The 16,359-nt window shown below is 38.6% G+C and overlaps 1 protein-coding gene and 1 long non-coding RNA gene across 3 annotated transcripts in view; one reads left to right on the top strand and one right to left on the bottom strand.

Annotated features, from left to right (window-relative positions):
• Positions 1-16,359, bottom strand: part of SHISA6 (shisa family member 6) — a 334,899-nt gene that overhangs the window by 212,830 nt on the left and 105,710 nt on the right. The gene's annotated exons all lie outside the window — the stretch shown is intronic.
• LOC148048114 (uncharacterized) overlaps positions 14,237-16,359 on the top strand; it is a 33,981-nt gene continuing 31,858 nt past the window's right edge. The window contains exon 1 of the long non-coding RNA XR_015695794.1: positions 14,237-15,851. This is a non-coding gene — a long non-coding RNA (uncharacterized LOC148048114). The remainder of the gene's footprint in view (positions 15,852-16,359) is intronic.

A 16,359-nucleotide genomic window follows, 5' to 3' on the forward strand; every position in this document is an offset into this window, starting at 1 on the left:
TAGTTCATAAAGAGCTCAACTAAAGAAACCTATGAATATTTCAGGGGAGGGAAATATATGCTGAATAGCAATCCTGTATCCTAAACAATAAGCTAATGCTCCGGAGATTTGCAGAACGTACTTGAGATTCAGTTTTGTTTTTAAAGGAAACAATATAATCCATTATTACTGGTTTCCATTTCATATACTATTCAGCAGGATTCTGTTAAATACAAAAGAATAAGAATAAATTGTTACCAGCTTTATGGACATCTGCTGCTCCACACAGCACTTTCTCATGTGCTGAAGTTGTTGCTGAAATTGTTTCTCACTTTACTGTATATTAAAACATCCAACCTGGAGCTTGCTGGACAGGTTAGACTACAAATCCTATAATCCTCATTTCACCTGTGATGTGCTGGCTAGGGATCATGTAAGCTGTAGTCAATATGTCCCAAAGGTATCAAATTTAGTTGAGGAAACCTAGACAAATGTATCAGATTTGCTATCGATTCATACTCTGTAAAACAGCAAAACAGGAATACAGTGACCAGAAAAAGACTAAAAGTAGTTTCATTTTTCATGCAACAACCGTGATACTCTGAGATACAAATATAGGATCTTTTTGTCTCCTGCTTAAAATGCTAGCCGCTAGTCCTTGGGCCAGCAAAAACATAAACTAGCAGAAAATCAGCTGATTCCCTATCCTGCCACCAGGCACCATGCTACTCCTGAGAGGTGTCCTTGTTATATGCAGGAGATACTAAGGAAAGTGACTGGGAAATTCTTCCCATGTTGTTTCCTTCTGTTCCTTCCAAATATCAGCTAGCAGGAAAACATCCATTTATTACTCACCATACCAGGGGCTGGGCTGAGGTAGAGCTGAGTTTTGATAGAGAGCTATGCTGATAGGTTTAGCCATCCATCAAAACACATTGTGGCTTAGCACAAGCATTCTGCAAATGTGAGATATTATTTTGAATATTATTTAATGCTATTCTGGGAGCAGGCAAAACCTGTATTCAGTGCCTTTTGCTACTCTCATGCTATTGCTGATTCTTTGCTCGGAGCATCCTTCCACGTGTACATACATTATTAAAGTTGCTTTGCACAGATCTAAGAAGCTTCATCAGTACCAAACATCATGAATCTGTAAAATAGTAGCATCACTGGAATTATGCCTTCCTACAAGTGCAAAAACAACAACAACAGTTGGATCTGAAGGGGAAATTTGGAAAGTGGTGTTGGTGCAGTGGAGAAAATGGTTAGGGAGTTTGGTGAGAGAATATATAAGAAACAGTAAAAAGTGGTACTTCGGCCCTTCTGGCTGTCTTCAGTTTCTTCCTAGAAATCACCTTGTAACCATTCCTTTTGGCATGGAGCTTTATTGCTGCATTCTATAACAATACAAGTCATTCCCTTTCCTTATTCCAACTGTAGAGAAGCTTCAAGAGAAACATCTCCATCTCCAGACCACAACAATCATCATAGCTAATAGACAAATGGAAAAAGAAGTAAGAAAAGCCTCCCAAACAATATTTTGTTTAGAGAGCAGATAGGAACTTCACGGTGCTTTAAATCCCTCTCTATGCTGTTTACAGAGTCAGCCTATTTCCCCCAACAATCTGGGTCCTCATTTTACCCATCTCGGAAGGATAGAAGGCTGAGTCAACCTTGAGCCTGCTGAGAGTCAAACTGCCAAACTGTAGGCAGCCAGCAGTCAGCAGAAGTAGCTGCAGTACTGCACTCTAACCACTGCACCATCACGACTCTTATTTCTGAACATCCCACTTAATATTTTTCATAAAACCTACACTATTCCTACACTAATGTCTATGTGTGCAATTTAAAGAATGTTACAAACAGTTATTTTCTCCTTTTTTTGCTTAATAAAGTCCTCAGCCATCATTTAACCACTTTGTAGTTAGTCAGGCTTCTGTTGCTAATAGCGCTTTGCTAAACTGTTGGAGAAGTGTTGGCTTTACAGACAGTCTTTCACTCTGCATTGGCAGCATGTGTGGAAAGGAAGGTACTTCACTGGCTGTTTGATTGGCTGTAGGCTGTACTATTCCACAGTTGGTTTCGCCAGGATTCACACCCAGCCTTCACTGTCAGTCTCTGCTGAGCTGTATTTTATCCTGATGGCTCTCCACTTTTCTCAACTGTAAATTGTTCCTCTCTGCTCTGCCACCGAACAAGGATCTTCCTTCAACATAAATCCACATGGGTGTTACCAGCATTTTCCTTTCATAACTAGAAACCAGGGTTGATCTAGTGTGTCTCAGGTTGTCTTAAAGTCTCAAGGGAGAGAAAAATAACAAATGGAAGAAACAGCTTATTCTGGCCACTGCAAGATTTTTCTTCCATAGGGGAAATACTAACTCAAAACCAATATAGTTAATGGTGACTTAAGGCTGCCTCAAATATGCTTCGGGATCCAGATGAAGGAAATGTCATGACACAGCAGAGAAAAGAAAAAAGATTGCTGAGGCATGTTCGTACCACAATTAGGTGCAAAGGAAGAAAGGGTCATAGACAGATAAATGAACATGCAATGCAACAATTATACATATTTTAATTTACCTGATATTCTTTTTTATGTGTGTGTTTCAAAGTAATCAACAGACACAAAGAGTCCAGGATAAAAGAACTCGCGTTGCTATTATCTGCAATCCCATTACTGAAACCTAATAAATCCAGGTATACTTTTTCTTAACAGGGATGTTTGAAGATTCAAAAGCTTTGTGGTTTAACTAATCTTATTCTTTCAAGAGTGATTAGAAGCCTTAGTTGCACTAATCCTATTATTCAGAGTATTCTGCATTTCTCCTCTGTGCCATTCATTTGGAGCTTTTCAGAAGATTTGAGAAGAAACTGTTGTTTTTTAATTGAGTTCAGCAATTGCTGAATCTCACCAAAGAGATCGAACGTGCGCAGAGAAACATTCAACAAATTAAAATCTAAAATGAATACCCATCCATTTAAATTTTTATACTTTCATAGAGACTGATAGTTCAGTCTGTGCATAAAATGAAATGTTGAACTGCTTGAAGTAAAACAATGTGTATAAACCAATTTACTTACATTCTCATTATAAGGGGGGGGACCACCTTTAGGATTTGACTCTATAGTCATGTTCCATTGGTAACATTTCAGACAATCATCTGTAAATGCCATCTCCATGAAACCAGTCATCTCCAGCTAACACTGCTACCCTTTTCTGATGGTTCCTTGGTATTCTTTATACTTACCTAGGACAGATGTCTACCAGCAATAGCTAGATGCTTTTTTGGGGAAGAGCAGGGATTAACCCAGACACATTTTTTCAGCTATTTTGATTACAGGAATATTTTGAGAAAATATAGGGAATAACAAAAGTATTCGGATTTTGATAGCTACAGACAACTATTTAATTAATTTATTCATAGTTTAAGAATCAAAACAAAAAGATTCCACAATTGCAAGTAGAGTTTAATAAATACTATAAAACTGAGGACAATAAGTAATTAGTGAAAAATCATGCCACATTAATTAACATGGATGCTCACAGGAGCAACTTCAAGGAAATGATACTTGGAATATATTATTTATCCCACTGATGTCAGCCTTCCAAATATCATCCAGAATTAAATCAGAGTTCAAGACATAACTTTCATCAAAGTTCCAATTTAATAAGACAGACATGTTGGTACATCTGTGGAAACCCAAATCTAAAAGCTTCCTGGGTTTCCACCCAGTTGAAAGTTCATGATCTTGTCCCCACACCCACAAGTCCATCACATAGTCCAATCTTCCTCCGCCACGCCTGCATTTCCACCCATCTAGTTCCGGTCAAAGGTGCAGAGACAAAGGTGCAGAGACAAAGAACGACCTTGGGCTTCTAGAAAGGAATGTTCTATTATGACAACAACAGATTCTACAATTCCACTCCTTACTATTCTCCCTCCCAATTACTACACTAATGAAACAGCATAGAAAAATAATAGAGAGTGTGGCAGGCCAAAGATCCTAAAAGAAATATAACTGCAGGGCTGACAATTGATTTAAATGTTTAGGAATCATTAATACAGTATGGCAATAATTAAAATAATTATCTTTATTTTACAAAATCAAAATGAAATTAAAAACCATCTATCTACTCCATTATCATTGTTACAAAACACAGGAAGGGTAAAAATATTATTCCCAAAAATTATTTTTGTTTTTGAACAGTCCCAATAGCAATTGGTTTAACAGAGAACTAGGAATATCTTCATTCAGATATTATTTTTAAGAAAAAAAAGAATTAGACAAGTTCTCCAATATTAAAAGTGAGATTTAGGAATATCAAATTTTAAAATACTATTTTGACATGTTCTGACTGAGACAATTATAAATTGAACAGGCACTTATTCTGTTCAGTTAGGGGTACATCAAAGTTGCATTCAATCATCTAATTCATTTAGGTTATATGCAAAATATTGAACTAGAAGAACTAGAAGAAATTTTAATTGGAATTAAAATGGCCAGGAGAAACTTCCATAACTTCAGATATGCTGGTAGTTCCTTTTTGAAAAGGAAGTTTTAAAGAATTTCTCCTTGAAGGTGAAAGTGTTAAAGTCAGTCTGCTTCTTGGTGTTAATTCTTCCCTCTTGCCAATTACATAATAGGCAAAATCAATTAAATGCACATATCTTAAGGCACCTAAAATGTATTGAGCAGAGAGACCCTACAAATAGTTGAAATCAATAAATCAATAAATCACTAGGCTAACAAGAAACTGAAACAGTAATGGATTTTATCTTGCTCTGCTCAAAAATTTATGAGCAGAGTGACTATATCCCTTAAATAGAGATTTGTGTAGAGGGATGAGTTGCTTTGATGGGCATGGGGTAATATTGACCTCAAGAAGATTAGAAAACTTTGAAGAAACTATCACTGATGGATAGTTCTTGCAAACCAATGTGCATTGGATCACCAAGAATCACAATCAATTGATTAAATTTCAAAGTGTAAATACATATTTAATGTTATTTTCTTAGGTTGTTTTAGTTCTAGATTACTGGTAATCCTCACTTACTGATCATTCATTCAAAGAAGTCACAACAGCATTGAATACCAGTCCTTAAAACTGCAGCCATTACAGCATTCCCAGTGTCACATGATCATGATTCAGGTGCTTAGCAACCTATAAGTTTTTACAATGGCTGCAGTGTGCCATCATCACATGATTGCCATTTGTAACTTTCACAGTTGATTTCTGATAAGCAAAGTTAATGGTGAGGCCAGCAGGAAGTAGCAAGTTGCAGTTATGTCTTACTTAATTATTTGCTGTGATTTACTTAATAAGCACAGCCAGAACTGACAAACTGCTATAGTAAGTCTGGCATGCTCATATGATTTTTCATTTTGCAACTGTGTTGCTTAGCAATGGAGTTGTTGGTTCTAATTAGGGTCAGTAAATGAGGACTACCTGTATTTTTGTATTTATAGTGCTGGTAGTCTATGTATGGATATTATGTTTGTTCAATAAAAATAGTAAGAAATGGACCCAGAAATGCCTTCCTAGCTCAATAGTTTAAAAATTTAGTCAAGTAGGATACTACCACATGGCTGATGGGGAGAGGTTTCCTCTTAGCTAGACAAACATTATGAACTGAAAAGGATAGACAAAAACTGGGAGACTTAAAGTGTACCATCAGTTTTAGGGTAGAGATTCCCTATAGGCGCTATCTACCACATGCAACTATTATCGCAGGGAATGAAATAAAAGTAAAATAAAATAGTAAAATTAATGCCAGTTGCCTTGAGCTCCCATTTCCTGAAAGTTATCCTATTGATAGACAAACCTACAGATGGATGGAAGCAGTCCAAAGGTACTTTACGTAACTTAAAGAATTTAGATTTTATTTCTAAAATTTCTGGATTAGAAGACATATAAAAAATAGTAAGCTTAAGGATAGAATAGCTTCAGATGCACAGGGCAAGCTCTATTATTTCAACATTATAAGGAGGAAGAGATATCTGCATTTCTCATTAATTTAGCATTATTGAGAGTCCTTTTCCTGGCAGTCCACCAAGTTTTTTCCTGAGAGAGAGAGGGAGGGAGGGAGGGAGGGAGGGAGGGAGGGAGAGAGGGACAATGACTTAGCGAAGACAAATGACTTAACAATGGACCCCTGAAAGCTTGCTAAGGATGCTTAAGCCACGTCCATGAAGAAACAGCTTCATTATTTTTGCTTCAAAAAAAAAATGACTAAGCAGCTACATAGCTGTTTTAACATCTGAAATGGCTTCTCTTTTTGCAATGTGGAATAAGAGACACACAGTCTTCGAAGAAACCTCAGGTACTTGATCCATAAGCAGTGGTGGGATTCAGCCAGTTCGTACCACTTTGGGAGAACCGATTGTTAACTTTCTGAGCAGTTTGGTGAACTGGTTGTTGGAAGAAATCATTAGGGCAGAGAACTGGTTGTTAAATTATTTGAATCCCACCACTGTAGAAGACTAATAACACCAGGCCCAGAGCATGATTTCATTCCGAGGTGATTTCAAATGGCCTTGTTCACACATTAAAGCTTTGCTGAAGAGATGGTGCTGTTCACTTTTGGAAAAAGCTATGTGCAAAGTGCAGAAAAATAATAAAAATAGTATGTAAAACAAATTAATGACAGAAAATAAAAGATAATAGTTATAATTCAGTTCAACTTGCAGCAACCTTGTTCACCCTACCTTATGGTGAATGATTTTTTATCACTTTATATCACTTTTATATCACTTTATCACTTTTATCATACATCACTTTATAAGTTTAACTCCTCCATTAATCAATTTCATCCAACCATAAATTTTGTTGGTCTTCTCCTTCATATATTTATGCTGTGATTCAATACTCATTAATTCCCTGTATATGACCAAACTACCTTAATGTACTTTTTTCATTCAGATTGCTCACTTTTGTATTTAATTCACATGTATTTGTGACCCTCTCTTTTCATGTATGACCATGTACACTACCACTCTGATTACATTCAAGTTATTTTTATGTTTTTCTGGATATATCCAACTGTCATTTCCATATCACAAAATTAGCAGAAGCATATTCTTATACAGTAATTTTTGCTTCCTTCAATGCATTCTGTTTAACTATTCTATATGTATCTCCTGGTTGGTGGGTGCTAGCAATGCTATTCACAGTTCCAAGATAGTTTTTAGTTTAGAAATCCTAACTTGCATAATGTAGTAGAAGCATGCATGGAACTGAACTTTGTTTGTACTTACAGCATACTTGCCAAATGCAGCCAAATTGGCTGGTATTATCCTTACTATTAGCAGAGAATACTGCATGTATTAAGAGAAGAAAGAGAAGATTGTATCCAGTAACCTTAATCAACTTTATCTTATTAAAAAAAAAACACTGCTTAGAAGAATATGCCCCCTCTCCAAATTGGTAGTATAGAAACATCTTGCTAACAAGGCATCTGCTAATGCTTCAAAGACCTCAGATATTTAAAGCCTAGGAGCAAAGCCTTAAGGCATATCCTTCTACCTTCATTCTTTAGGGAAAGAAAGATGTATGCATTTTTAAGAACACCTACAGCAGTTTTTACCCTTGTACAGATATATGCCTGTGTGTTTTCCCTTATCTTGTTTTGCATTCTGTAGGCTGTAACATATTTAATAACTCACTCAGCCAACATAGCTGGCAGAAAACAGGTTTATAGATAGCCATACTTCTCTATACAGATTCTGATGGATGATGAAACTTCCCAGAGCTATCCTCCTGTCCCTCAAACTTCAGATAAATCTGTAAATTAAGTACTGAAATGTTGGATTACAATTTTACAAAATAATGTCAGTCAACAGGAGTGCTGATTTACCACCAGTTTAACAAGTACTCGGGAGGAAAGGGATTGGCAGCACAATGGAACAACAACCAATGACTTAATAGCTGGCCATCAACACTCCAATCAACAATTTAAAAGCCACATACAGCCAGGCACCATATAAATGCCTCACAGAGTATAGCTCAAAGCATGCACTCTGCTAGAGAGAGGTCTGCTAGAGAGGGGTTTCCTGAGGATGGGCTCCAGCATGTGTCTAAAGCTTGGAAGACTAAACCTCTGGCCCTGGTGACTGATCCAGATTGGATCCTGCTAAATAATTTATATTCATGAACACTGTTTTAAATGGTAACCCTAACCCTAACCCTAACCCTAACCTAACCCTAACCCTATGTGTCCACATAGATACATATTTGAATTTAAATCTTTAGAACTTAACATGTCAGAGAGAACACTCACTCTATTTACTTATTTTTCTCACTGAAGATCTTCAGAAACTAGTGGGATAATTGAATCAAATTCACATGCAGATGGCTGGTTCTGATTTCTTTGAAAGCATCGATTTAGTTTAGGAGTTCTCAATTTATTTTATTGCAACTCCAAACAATCTCTTTGTTGAGGAACTTGACCTGTTCTACTATCCAAAACCAAAAAGTTTATTAAAAGTAATTTATTTGCACACATTTTGATACATTTCATTTTTCCTTTATATGCCGATCAATAATTGCTTGTCAACAAATTCAATATATTTTGCAGCTTAAAGCTTTAATGATTTGTTCAGTTTAGATTACTTCTAACTCCTATCATTTATTTGCATATGATAAATTGAGATCATTGATCTAGCTGATATTATGCAATAGACTGATTCTTCTAATCCTCAAATTGTATTTCACGCATGAGAATAAAAATAATTGGCCAACCAACATTGCTTGGTCAATCTGGGGGACATTTTTTTCTGGTAATCTTTTAATGGATCAACTGGAGTCTTCCATATGGTGGGTGGGCTCCTAATCAGGCTTTTTAAAGATTATTTCTCTTTTGATACCACTCTAGTGAGGTTCTCTTTATATATGGAGGTTGGAGCAGATAAGTAGCTTCAGTCTGTCACACTATTAAATCAAGTTGAAAAGTCCCAACTAAGTGATATGCCATCATGACAATAGATACTTGTATATCTGATCTTTCCTTTCTCCAAATCTACTTCAGATAGTTCTTTCCCCTTTTCAGCAGCTTACTCTCTTTTCCTTCCTTCAAATTTTTAAGGAATGGCTCAGTTTTCTATCAGGGAAGTGCTTTGAAGAGTTGGACAACTTTTACAGACCTAAATAAAGAAATGCATCAGGTGTTCTTTTAGCTTTGGTTCATTGTCTAGCTTGTCTTTCCTTTCTTCTCCCCCAAAAGCCCTCTTCTCATAGCCTTTAACCTTATTAGACACTGGTTCTGAAAATACTTGCTAATGATCAAGCAAATTCCCAAGGGAATTTATATTTTCTCTTCATTACAAATACATCAATCAAATTTTAAAGGAAGCATTTGAAACTGATGATGTCTTTCTCAACATGCTATTCAGGAAAAAGAAACATCAAATTCAGGAACATGTTGAGAACTGATGTTGCAATGGGACCTGTCAAACTGAATTAATTCCATTTAACAAATTTGTGTGTATGTATATGTACAAAAGTCTATGAAATCAATGAATTTGCAGTTGTTAATCTTATTTCACTACAGCAGGGTGTCTGTACTGTAGACCATATAGGCAAACTCACCCCTTTTTACACGATTTGTGCCAAGCTGGATTTATCGACTAGGTGATAACCATAAAAAAAGGAAAGTGTTAAAATAGCTCTTATCTTTCTTTCAACGCTCAATGGTTGTGTGTGCAATCGTTCAACAGTCAATGTAAGTGTGCATTCATCAAAATATTAGATTTGAAAGCCCAGCTTAGAACTTTTAAAATGGATCATCTTTGTTATCTAATGAAACTTTGTTATATAATAATCCATTGGACCTATGTTTACTGTCTATCAAGGCAAAATCATAAGAGGATATTCTTGATTTAATTTTTCAGCACTGTGGAAATAAATGCTAAGGAAACCTTAAATTTAATGACAGGACCCAGCCTATCAAATTTCATTTAAATTTTTTTCCTCCCTCCCTTCATCCTTCCTGTTGCAGTTTATAAACCACTCCAATCACAATTAAATGTAAGCTTCATACAATTCTTATTCCCAAGTTTGAATTAAAACAGGGTATAAGTTTGTAAGTTTGTAAGTTTGTAAGTTTAATTTTATTTATAGGCCACCCAATCCCAAAGGACTCCGGGGGCTTACAGAAGGGAAGAGAAAGAAAATAAAAGAAAGTAAAAATAAAATAAGACAAGTTAAAACGACACAGATACATTCATTTCATTTAGTCATTTAGTCATTTAGTCACTTTATTTGTATGCCGCCCTTTTCCCTGGGGGGACTCAGGGCAGCTCACAGTTCAAAAAGGGGAGGGGAAAGACAAACAATTTACAACATAGAGACACTACATCATGTAAAAACTCAACAGTCATACAATTTGAGTGTGGGTTAGAGTCTTAACCCCAGGCCAGCCGGGACAGCCAGATTTTAAGGGCGGCGCGGAAGGTCTGGAGGGAGGTGAGGGTCCGAATCTCCACGGGGAGTTCGTTCCAGAGGGTCGGAGCAGCCACTGAGAAGGCTCTCCTCCAGGTAGTTGCCAGTCTACACTGGCTGGCTGATGGAATTCGGAGGAGGCCTAATCTATGCGATCTTATCGGTCTAGTGGAGGTAATTGGCAGTAGGCAGTCTCTCAAGTACCAGTCGGGGCTGGACCTCAACAATGAGATCAACAGCCCCAGGCCTGCCGGAAAAGCCAGGTCTTGACAGCTTTTCTGAAGGCCATGAGAGTGGGTGAGGTCCGGATTTCTGGGGGTAGTTCGTTCCAAAGGGTCGGGGCAGCCACAGAGAAGGCTCTCCTTTGGGGAGCTGCCAGCCGACATTGTCTGGCTGACGGCATCCGAAGGAGGCCAACCCTGTGGGATCTTACCGGCCGCTGGGAGGAATGTGGCAGTAAGCGGTCTCGTAGGTATGCTGGTCCTAAGCCATCTAGGGCTTTAAAGGTAATAACCAACACCTTGAATTGCATCCGGAAACCAATGGGTAGCCAGTGCAGCTCGCGGAGGATAGGTATAACATGGGTGTGCCTAGGTACACCCAATATCGCTCATGTGGCTGCATTCTAGACTAGTTGCAGTCTCCAAATGCTTTTCAAGGGTAGCCCCATGTAGAGCGTGTTGCAGTAATCCAACCTTGAGGTAACTAGGGCATGAGTGACAGTTTGGAGTGCCTCCCGATCCAAGTAGGGCCGCAATTGGTGCACCAGGCGAACTGGGCAAAGGCTCCCCCGGTCACAGCTGACAGATGATGTTCCAGTGTCAGCTGTGAATCCAGGAGGACCCCCAAATTGCGTGCCCTCTCTGAGGGGTGTAAGTTTTTGCCCCCCAGGATCAAGGATGGACTATCTGGGCTGTCCTTCGGGGGGAACATCCATAGCCACTCAGTCTTGTCGGGATTGAGCACGAGTTTGTTTACCCCCATCCATATCCTAACAGCCTCCAGGCACTGGCACATCACGTCTGCCACTACACTGAGCTGGCACGGGGCAGAGAGATATAATTGTGTATCATCAGTGTACTGATGATACTTAACCCCGTGCTGTCAAATGATCTCACCCAGCAGCTTCATGTAGATGTTAAATAGGAGGAGGGACAAGACCGAACCCTGCGGCACCCCACATTTAAGGGGCCTAGGGGTCGACCTTTGTCGCCTGACCAACACCAACTGCGATCTGTCAGAGAGATAAGAGGATAACAGTATAATACTCTTGACAAATCAGAACCACACAATCACAATGTAAGCCCTGGAATTAATTGCTCTTCTTCTCTTTCTCTTAGAAATATTTACGTTATTGGAGGGGAAAACATTGAATTCAACGTTTTTAGACTTCTAAATGCTAACAGGGAAAAATTATTCAAGTATAAAAGGAGAGAAACAGTGACAGAAAAAAAACATACTTATACAGCTTTATGGTTCAAGCAGAGGTGTCTACAACTTGGTTGTTTTGCAAAGAACTTGGTGAATTTGGAGCAGCCACACTTTCTTCAGTGAGAGATTTCTACAGGTGGGTCAAGACAGTGAGAAAAGGAAAAGAGTGCTTATGCTCCTTTAAAAAAAAATGCGGTGAAGCTGATAGCTGGTGGCTGAAGACAAACATAAACGAAGGCACAAAAGAATCTGAGTGCTGAAATTATTTATTTGGGACAATCCTGTGATCACAGAGATAAAAGCCTAAAGTTGATTTAGAATTACAAGGAAAGTGGCATAAATCATACTCAGTAAAATTAACACAGCAAGCCAAAATAATTGATAGCAAGTTTCACCAGGCAGGAACTGCACACAAGACACTGTTGTTGACTGTGAATGAGCACAGCCATTTGAAATAAATAACCCAAAAAATCATATCCTGTTCTCATAAAATTGGGATTTGGTTTTTCTCGGTTTGGCCCACTGTGATTAAATGGGCATTGTCAAATGGAAATGAGCTCAATGGAGTCACTAAACTTCAATAATTTATTCATTCCCTCTTCCCTGTCCATATTAGAATGTCCAAGAATGTGGAAAATAATGGTACTCGTGCACCACAGTTCCAAAAATTCAATGCCAGTATTATGCACACTTGATTTAGATCCAAATGTTAAAGATTTAACTTCCTGTTCTATCATTAAGTTGACTAACAAATTATAGGGGAAGGCTAGCAATAACAACTGTATTTTTCAGAGTATAAGAGGCACCTTTTTCTCTCAAAAAAGAGGCTGAAATCTGGGTACATCTTATACACTGAATACAGCCTTTTTTGCCTCCTGAAACTCCGCCCCCTTCACCAAAATGGCCATGCATAGCTTTTAGAAGGCTTTCAGAGAGCTCCTGGAGCTGGGGAGAGCAGAAATGAGCAAAAAACGGCCCATTTTTTGCCTGCCCAGCTCCCAGCCACACTCTATAAGCTTCCTATAGACCAGTGATGGCGAACCTATGACACGCGTGTCAGTGCTGACACACGTAGCCATTTGGGGTGACACGCACAGGATTTCATGCGATTCATCCTCGGCTCCTGCACGGCCGTCGAGGATGAAAGAATCTGTGCTGGAGGAACGGGGGGGGGGGGGCAGGACGTGTGATCTCCCCCGCCCACACTCACTTACTGTATCGCCGCCGCCCCTTTCTGAGCGCAGGGGCTGCTGGTAAGGCGTGCGTGCCATGCGCACACACGTCATCAGCGCAGCGAGGGAGGACCCGCAGGAGAGGAGCACGGGAACAGTGCACGCCTCTCTCCAGTCAGGCTGGCACAGAGAGTCTTATGTTTTTGTCGAAGTGACACACAACGCGAGTTATGCTCGATTTTTTGCCGATTTTTGACACACCACGCCAAAAAGGTTGCCCATCACTGCTATAGACTATCCATGCCCCCCACTTTTTTTACAAAAAACAGGCCCATTTTCGTGAAAAACAGGCCGTTTTTGGGAGGTTTGTAGAGTGCAAAACCTTTTTTTAAAACATTTCCTCTTCAAAACCTTGCTGCGTCTTATACTCTGGTGTGTCTTATACTCTGGTGCGTCTTATACTCTGAAAAATACGGTACTAATCATGATGGCTAAAAGCAAAGGGAGCATGTCTATAAATTCTAGTAGCCAAGGAATGTAAATGGGAGTGGGCCATTCCCATCAATTGCTACCTATTTCATATTCCGTACATGTAATTAGCCACTATAGGAAATATGACTCTAGAGTCTATTGGATTTTTGGTGTGATCCAATCAAAATCTTATAATCTGCATATTTTAGTACTTCAAACTTTAGTACTTTTATGATTACTCATATAATAATAAAATGGTGAATATTCCTAAAAATCATATATAAGCGATTTGCTTAAATTAAACAAAATTGATACAATATACCTCCTCCGGGAGGCTGACCTTGAAAGTTACATTGCAGGCTGTTTGTTTATAATGCAAATACTAATTTGCATGTTGGGGGGGAGGGTCCCGACACAGTTCCAGTGAGCAGATTATTTACAATGGTTAAGAACTGGCAGATGTTATTGCTATCATCTGTTCAGCAAATGGATTGTTTCTTTGGCAGTAAGATATTTTGTGAGCAAAACAGCAAGCTAAACTCAGACTGTGCATGCAATTCTCTCCCACGCGTTCTTTGCATCTCAGCTGAAATCTTGTTTTGCAACACAGGAAAGCCAAAATATATAAAACTATCTTTTGAGCTGCCGTAAAGGTCATCTGTAGAGAAATCTGGGGAAAGGCGGGGGGAGGGGGAGGAGAGAAAGGTCATTCTTCATTTACATAAACCTATCAGACAAGCCCTCTGTATCAGATATCGAAAGGCCCGATGTGAAGGCAATGGGAAGAAGCAGTGGCATAGAAACAGACAGGTGCGGGTGCTTTTTGAAAACATCACACAAATCCTGCACCAGAAACTTCCTCTGATATGCTGGCGATCACCATTGCCATCATTCACCAACTGTCAGGGCTGCATCCCAGACACACATGCGTGGAATTTAAAGCACAGCCACTTGCTTCCAGGACTTTTCTCAATAAGACCAGAAGCTGTTTTCATTCAGAGCTCTGTTCTTCCTATGGCTGAAGGTGTAGCATAACGACAAAGGATGCAATTACCAGAGATCCTATACTCTGTCTCGCTCGCTTCAGAGCACGCAGCTCAAGAAATGGATGACATCAGAGTGCAGTAGAGATGGTGGCAGCAGCAAATGCAGCAGGAGCAGCAGAAGCAACAGCCACCACCACTCGCTGAGCAGCCAGAAGAGCTATAGACAATGGAAAGGAGTTGGGGGTGAGAAGAGGGAAAGCCTGGAAAAGCCTGATTAAGAATGCTGATTAATTGCTGTCTCATTCTTAGCTACCTGAAAGTAATGCTGCATCTGGTAATGAACGCACTGAGTGGACTAAGAACTGTTCATCTGGGAAATGGGCTGCGAGTGGGCCATGTCCACTCCTCATTGGTCAAGAGAACTACATCCATATGGCTAGCAAGGCCGGGCATTTGGAAGGAAGGAAGGAAGCAAGCAAGCAAGCAAGCAAGCTCCAGCTGAGCTTCAGTTTTTATTCTTGGGTCTACAGGGCCAATTTGATTTCAGAGGTGAACATTTCATCATGATCAAATCATGGCCAACCAAAACAAAGAAGAACAATAATTGGGTCTGGTCTCCTGGTCTTAAGAGTTCCAAGAAGGCTCCACACCCATTTGCAGTATTCAGGTAACCCTGGCGACACAGATAAACCTTCAGGTGGTCTCAATGACTCTCTAAAAGAATGCAAATGACCAGCTGTCTGCAAGGAGTATAAATCCTTCCATTCCCCCCGCTATCCAGGCAGAGCTGAAGAAGCTTCTTGGATGAGAAGTGAAACTTCTTCAAAGAAAAACCAGAAAGTCCAGTTTCCTCTTGGAAAAGCGCCGTTGGGATAACCATGACCTGGATAACTGAGAATCTCCATAGATGTCTGCTCTCCTGGGCTTCTAGCTATTTCAAGGGTCTTCATTCAGTATCCAAAATGCAGCTTTGTTGAACCCTCAGGCCCTTATACATCTTAGACAACTTTGTTTCTCTTACAGAAATGATTTTTTTTTTAAAAATTAGGTCATTTGAAATTGCTTGTATATCAACAACACAAACAAGATTGGCCTCTAATATCTGAAAAGAAAATCAAAAGCAAGGTCAAAGATGAAAGTTAGCCTCCATTTGAACAATCCAAATCTAGATATAAGTAGTAAATTCTGGGACTCATTTTAACTGTGCTGCACACAATTTTAAAAAATCCTAAAATGGAGAAGGACTATTTGCTGCTGAAACTTGAATTTGAAATTTCAACTCTAGGAGGATGAAGAAATGCTCAACAGTTTTTGGAACAAAATTTTGAAACTGGATTCCAGCAAGCAGAATTCATTTCTACTTTATACACAGTGAGTAACATTTGAAATGCTATTAAGGATGGAACAATTAATCAATCTATACATTTGGCCCAATATTTTTTTTATGCAATGCAGCCTGTTATAAAATAAAAGGGTATGGATTTGATCAATTATTTGGAGAAGGAAGAAAAATGAATAATTTCTTTAGAAAAGTCTTTGAATTAAAAAATATAAACCTCCAGAACTATAATTTATGGATATTTACTTAGACAAAAGTAATTGGGATTTTCTTCTATACTTATGTAGATTTAGTTTACAAATACCTTTAGTAAAATATAAAACTAATATTAATATTAGTTACTAATATTAATATTTTGCTTAATTATTTAATTATTTAATTAATAATTGTTTGTCAAATTATTTGTTTTGATAGTCAGAATGCTTTACTGGAAAATGGCAAACAGATGTTTTATTAGTCTCTCTTTTTCTATATATTTTTTTTGCAAAAAACAAAAAACACAAAGCCCACAAATAAACCAAAAACCAGCCAACCTCACCT

The sequence above is a fragment of the Thamnophis sirtalis genome, unplaced genomic scaffold, assembly GCF_051295495.1.
Source record: "Thamnophis sirtalis isolate CommonGarterSnake01/CBP01778 unplaced genomic scaffold, rThaSir2_p1.2 scaffold_3, whole genome shotgun sequence".
Taxonomy (NCBI): Eukaryota; Metazoa; Chordata; class Lepidosauria; order Squamata; family Natricidae; genus Thamnophis; species Thamnophis sirtalis.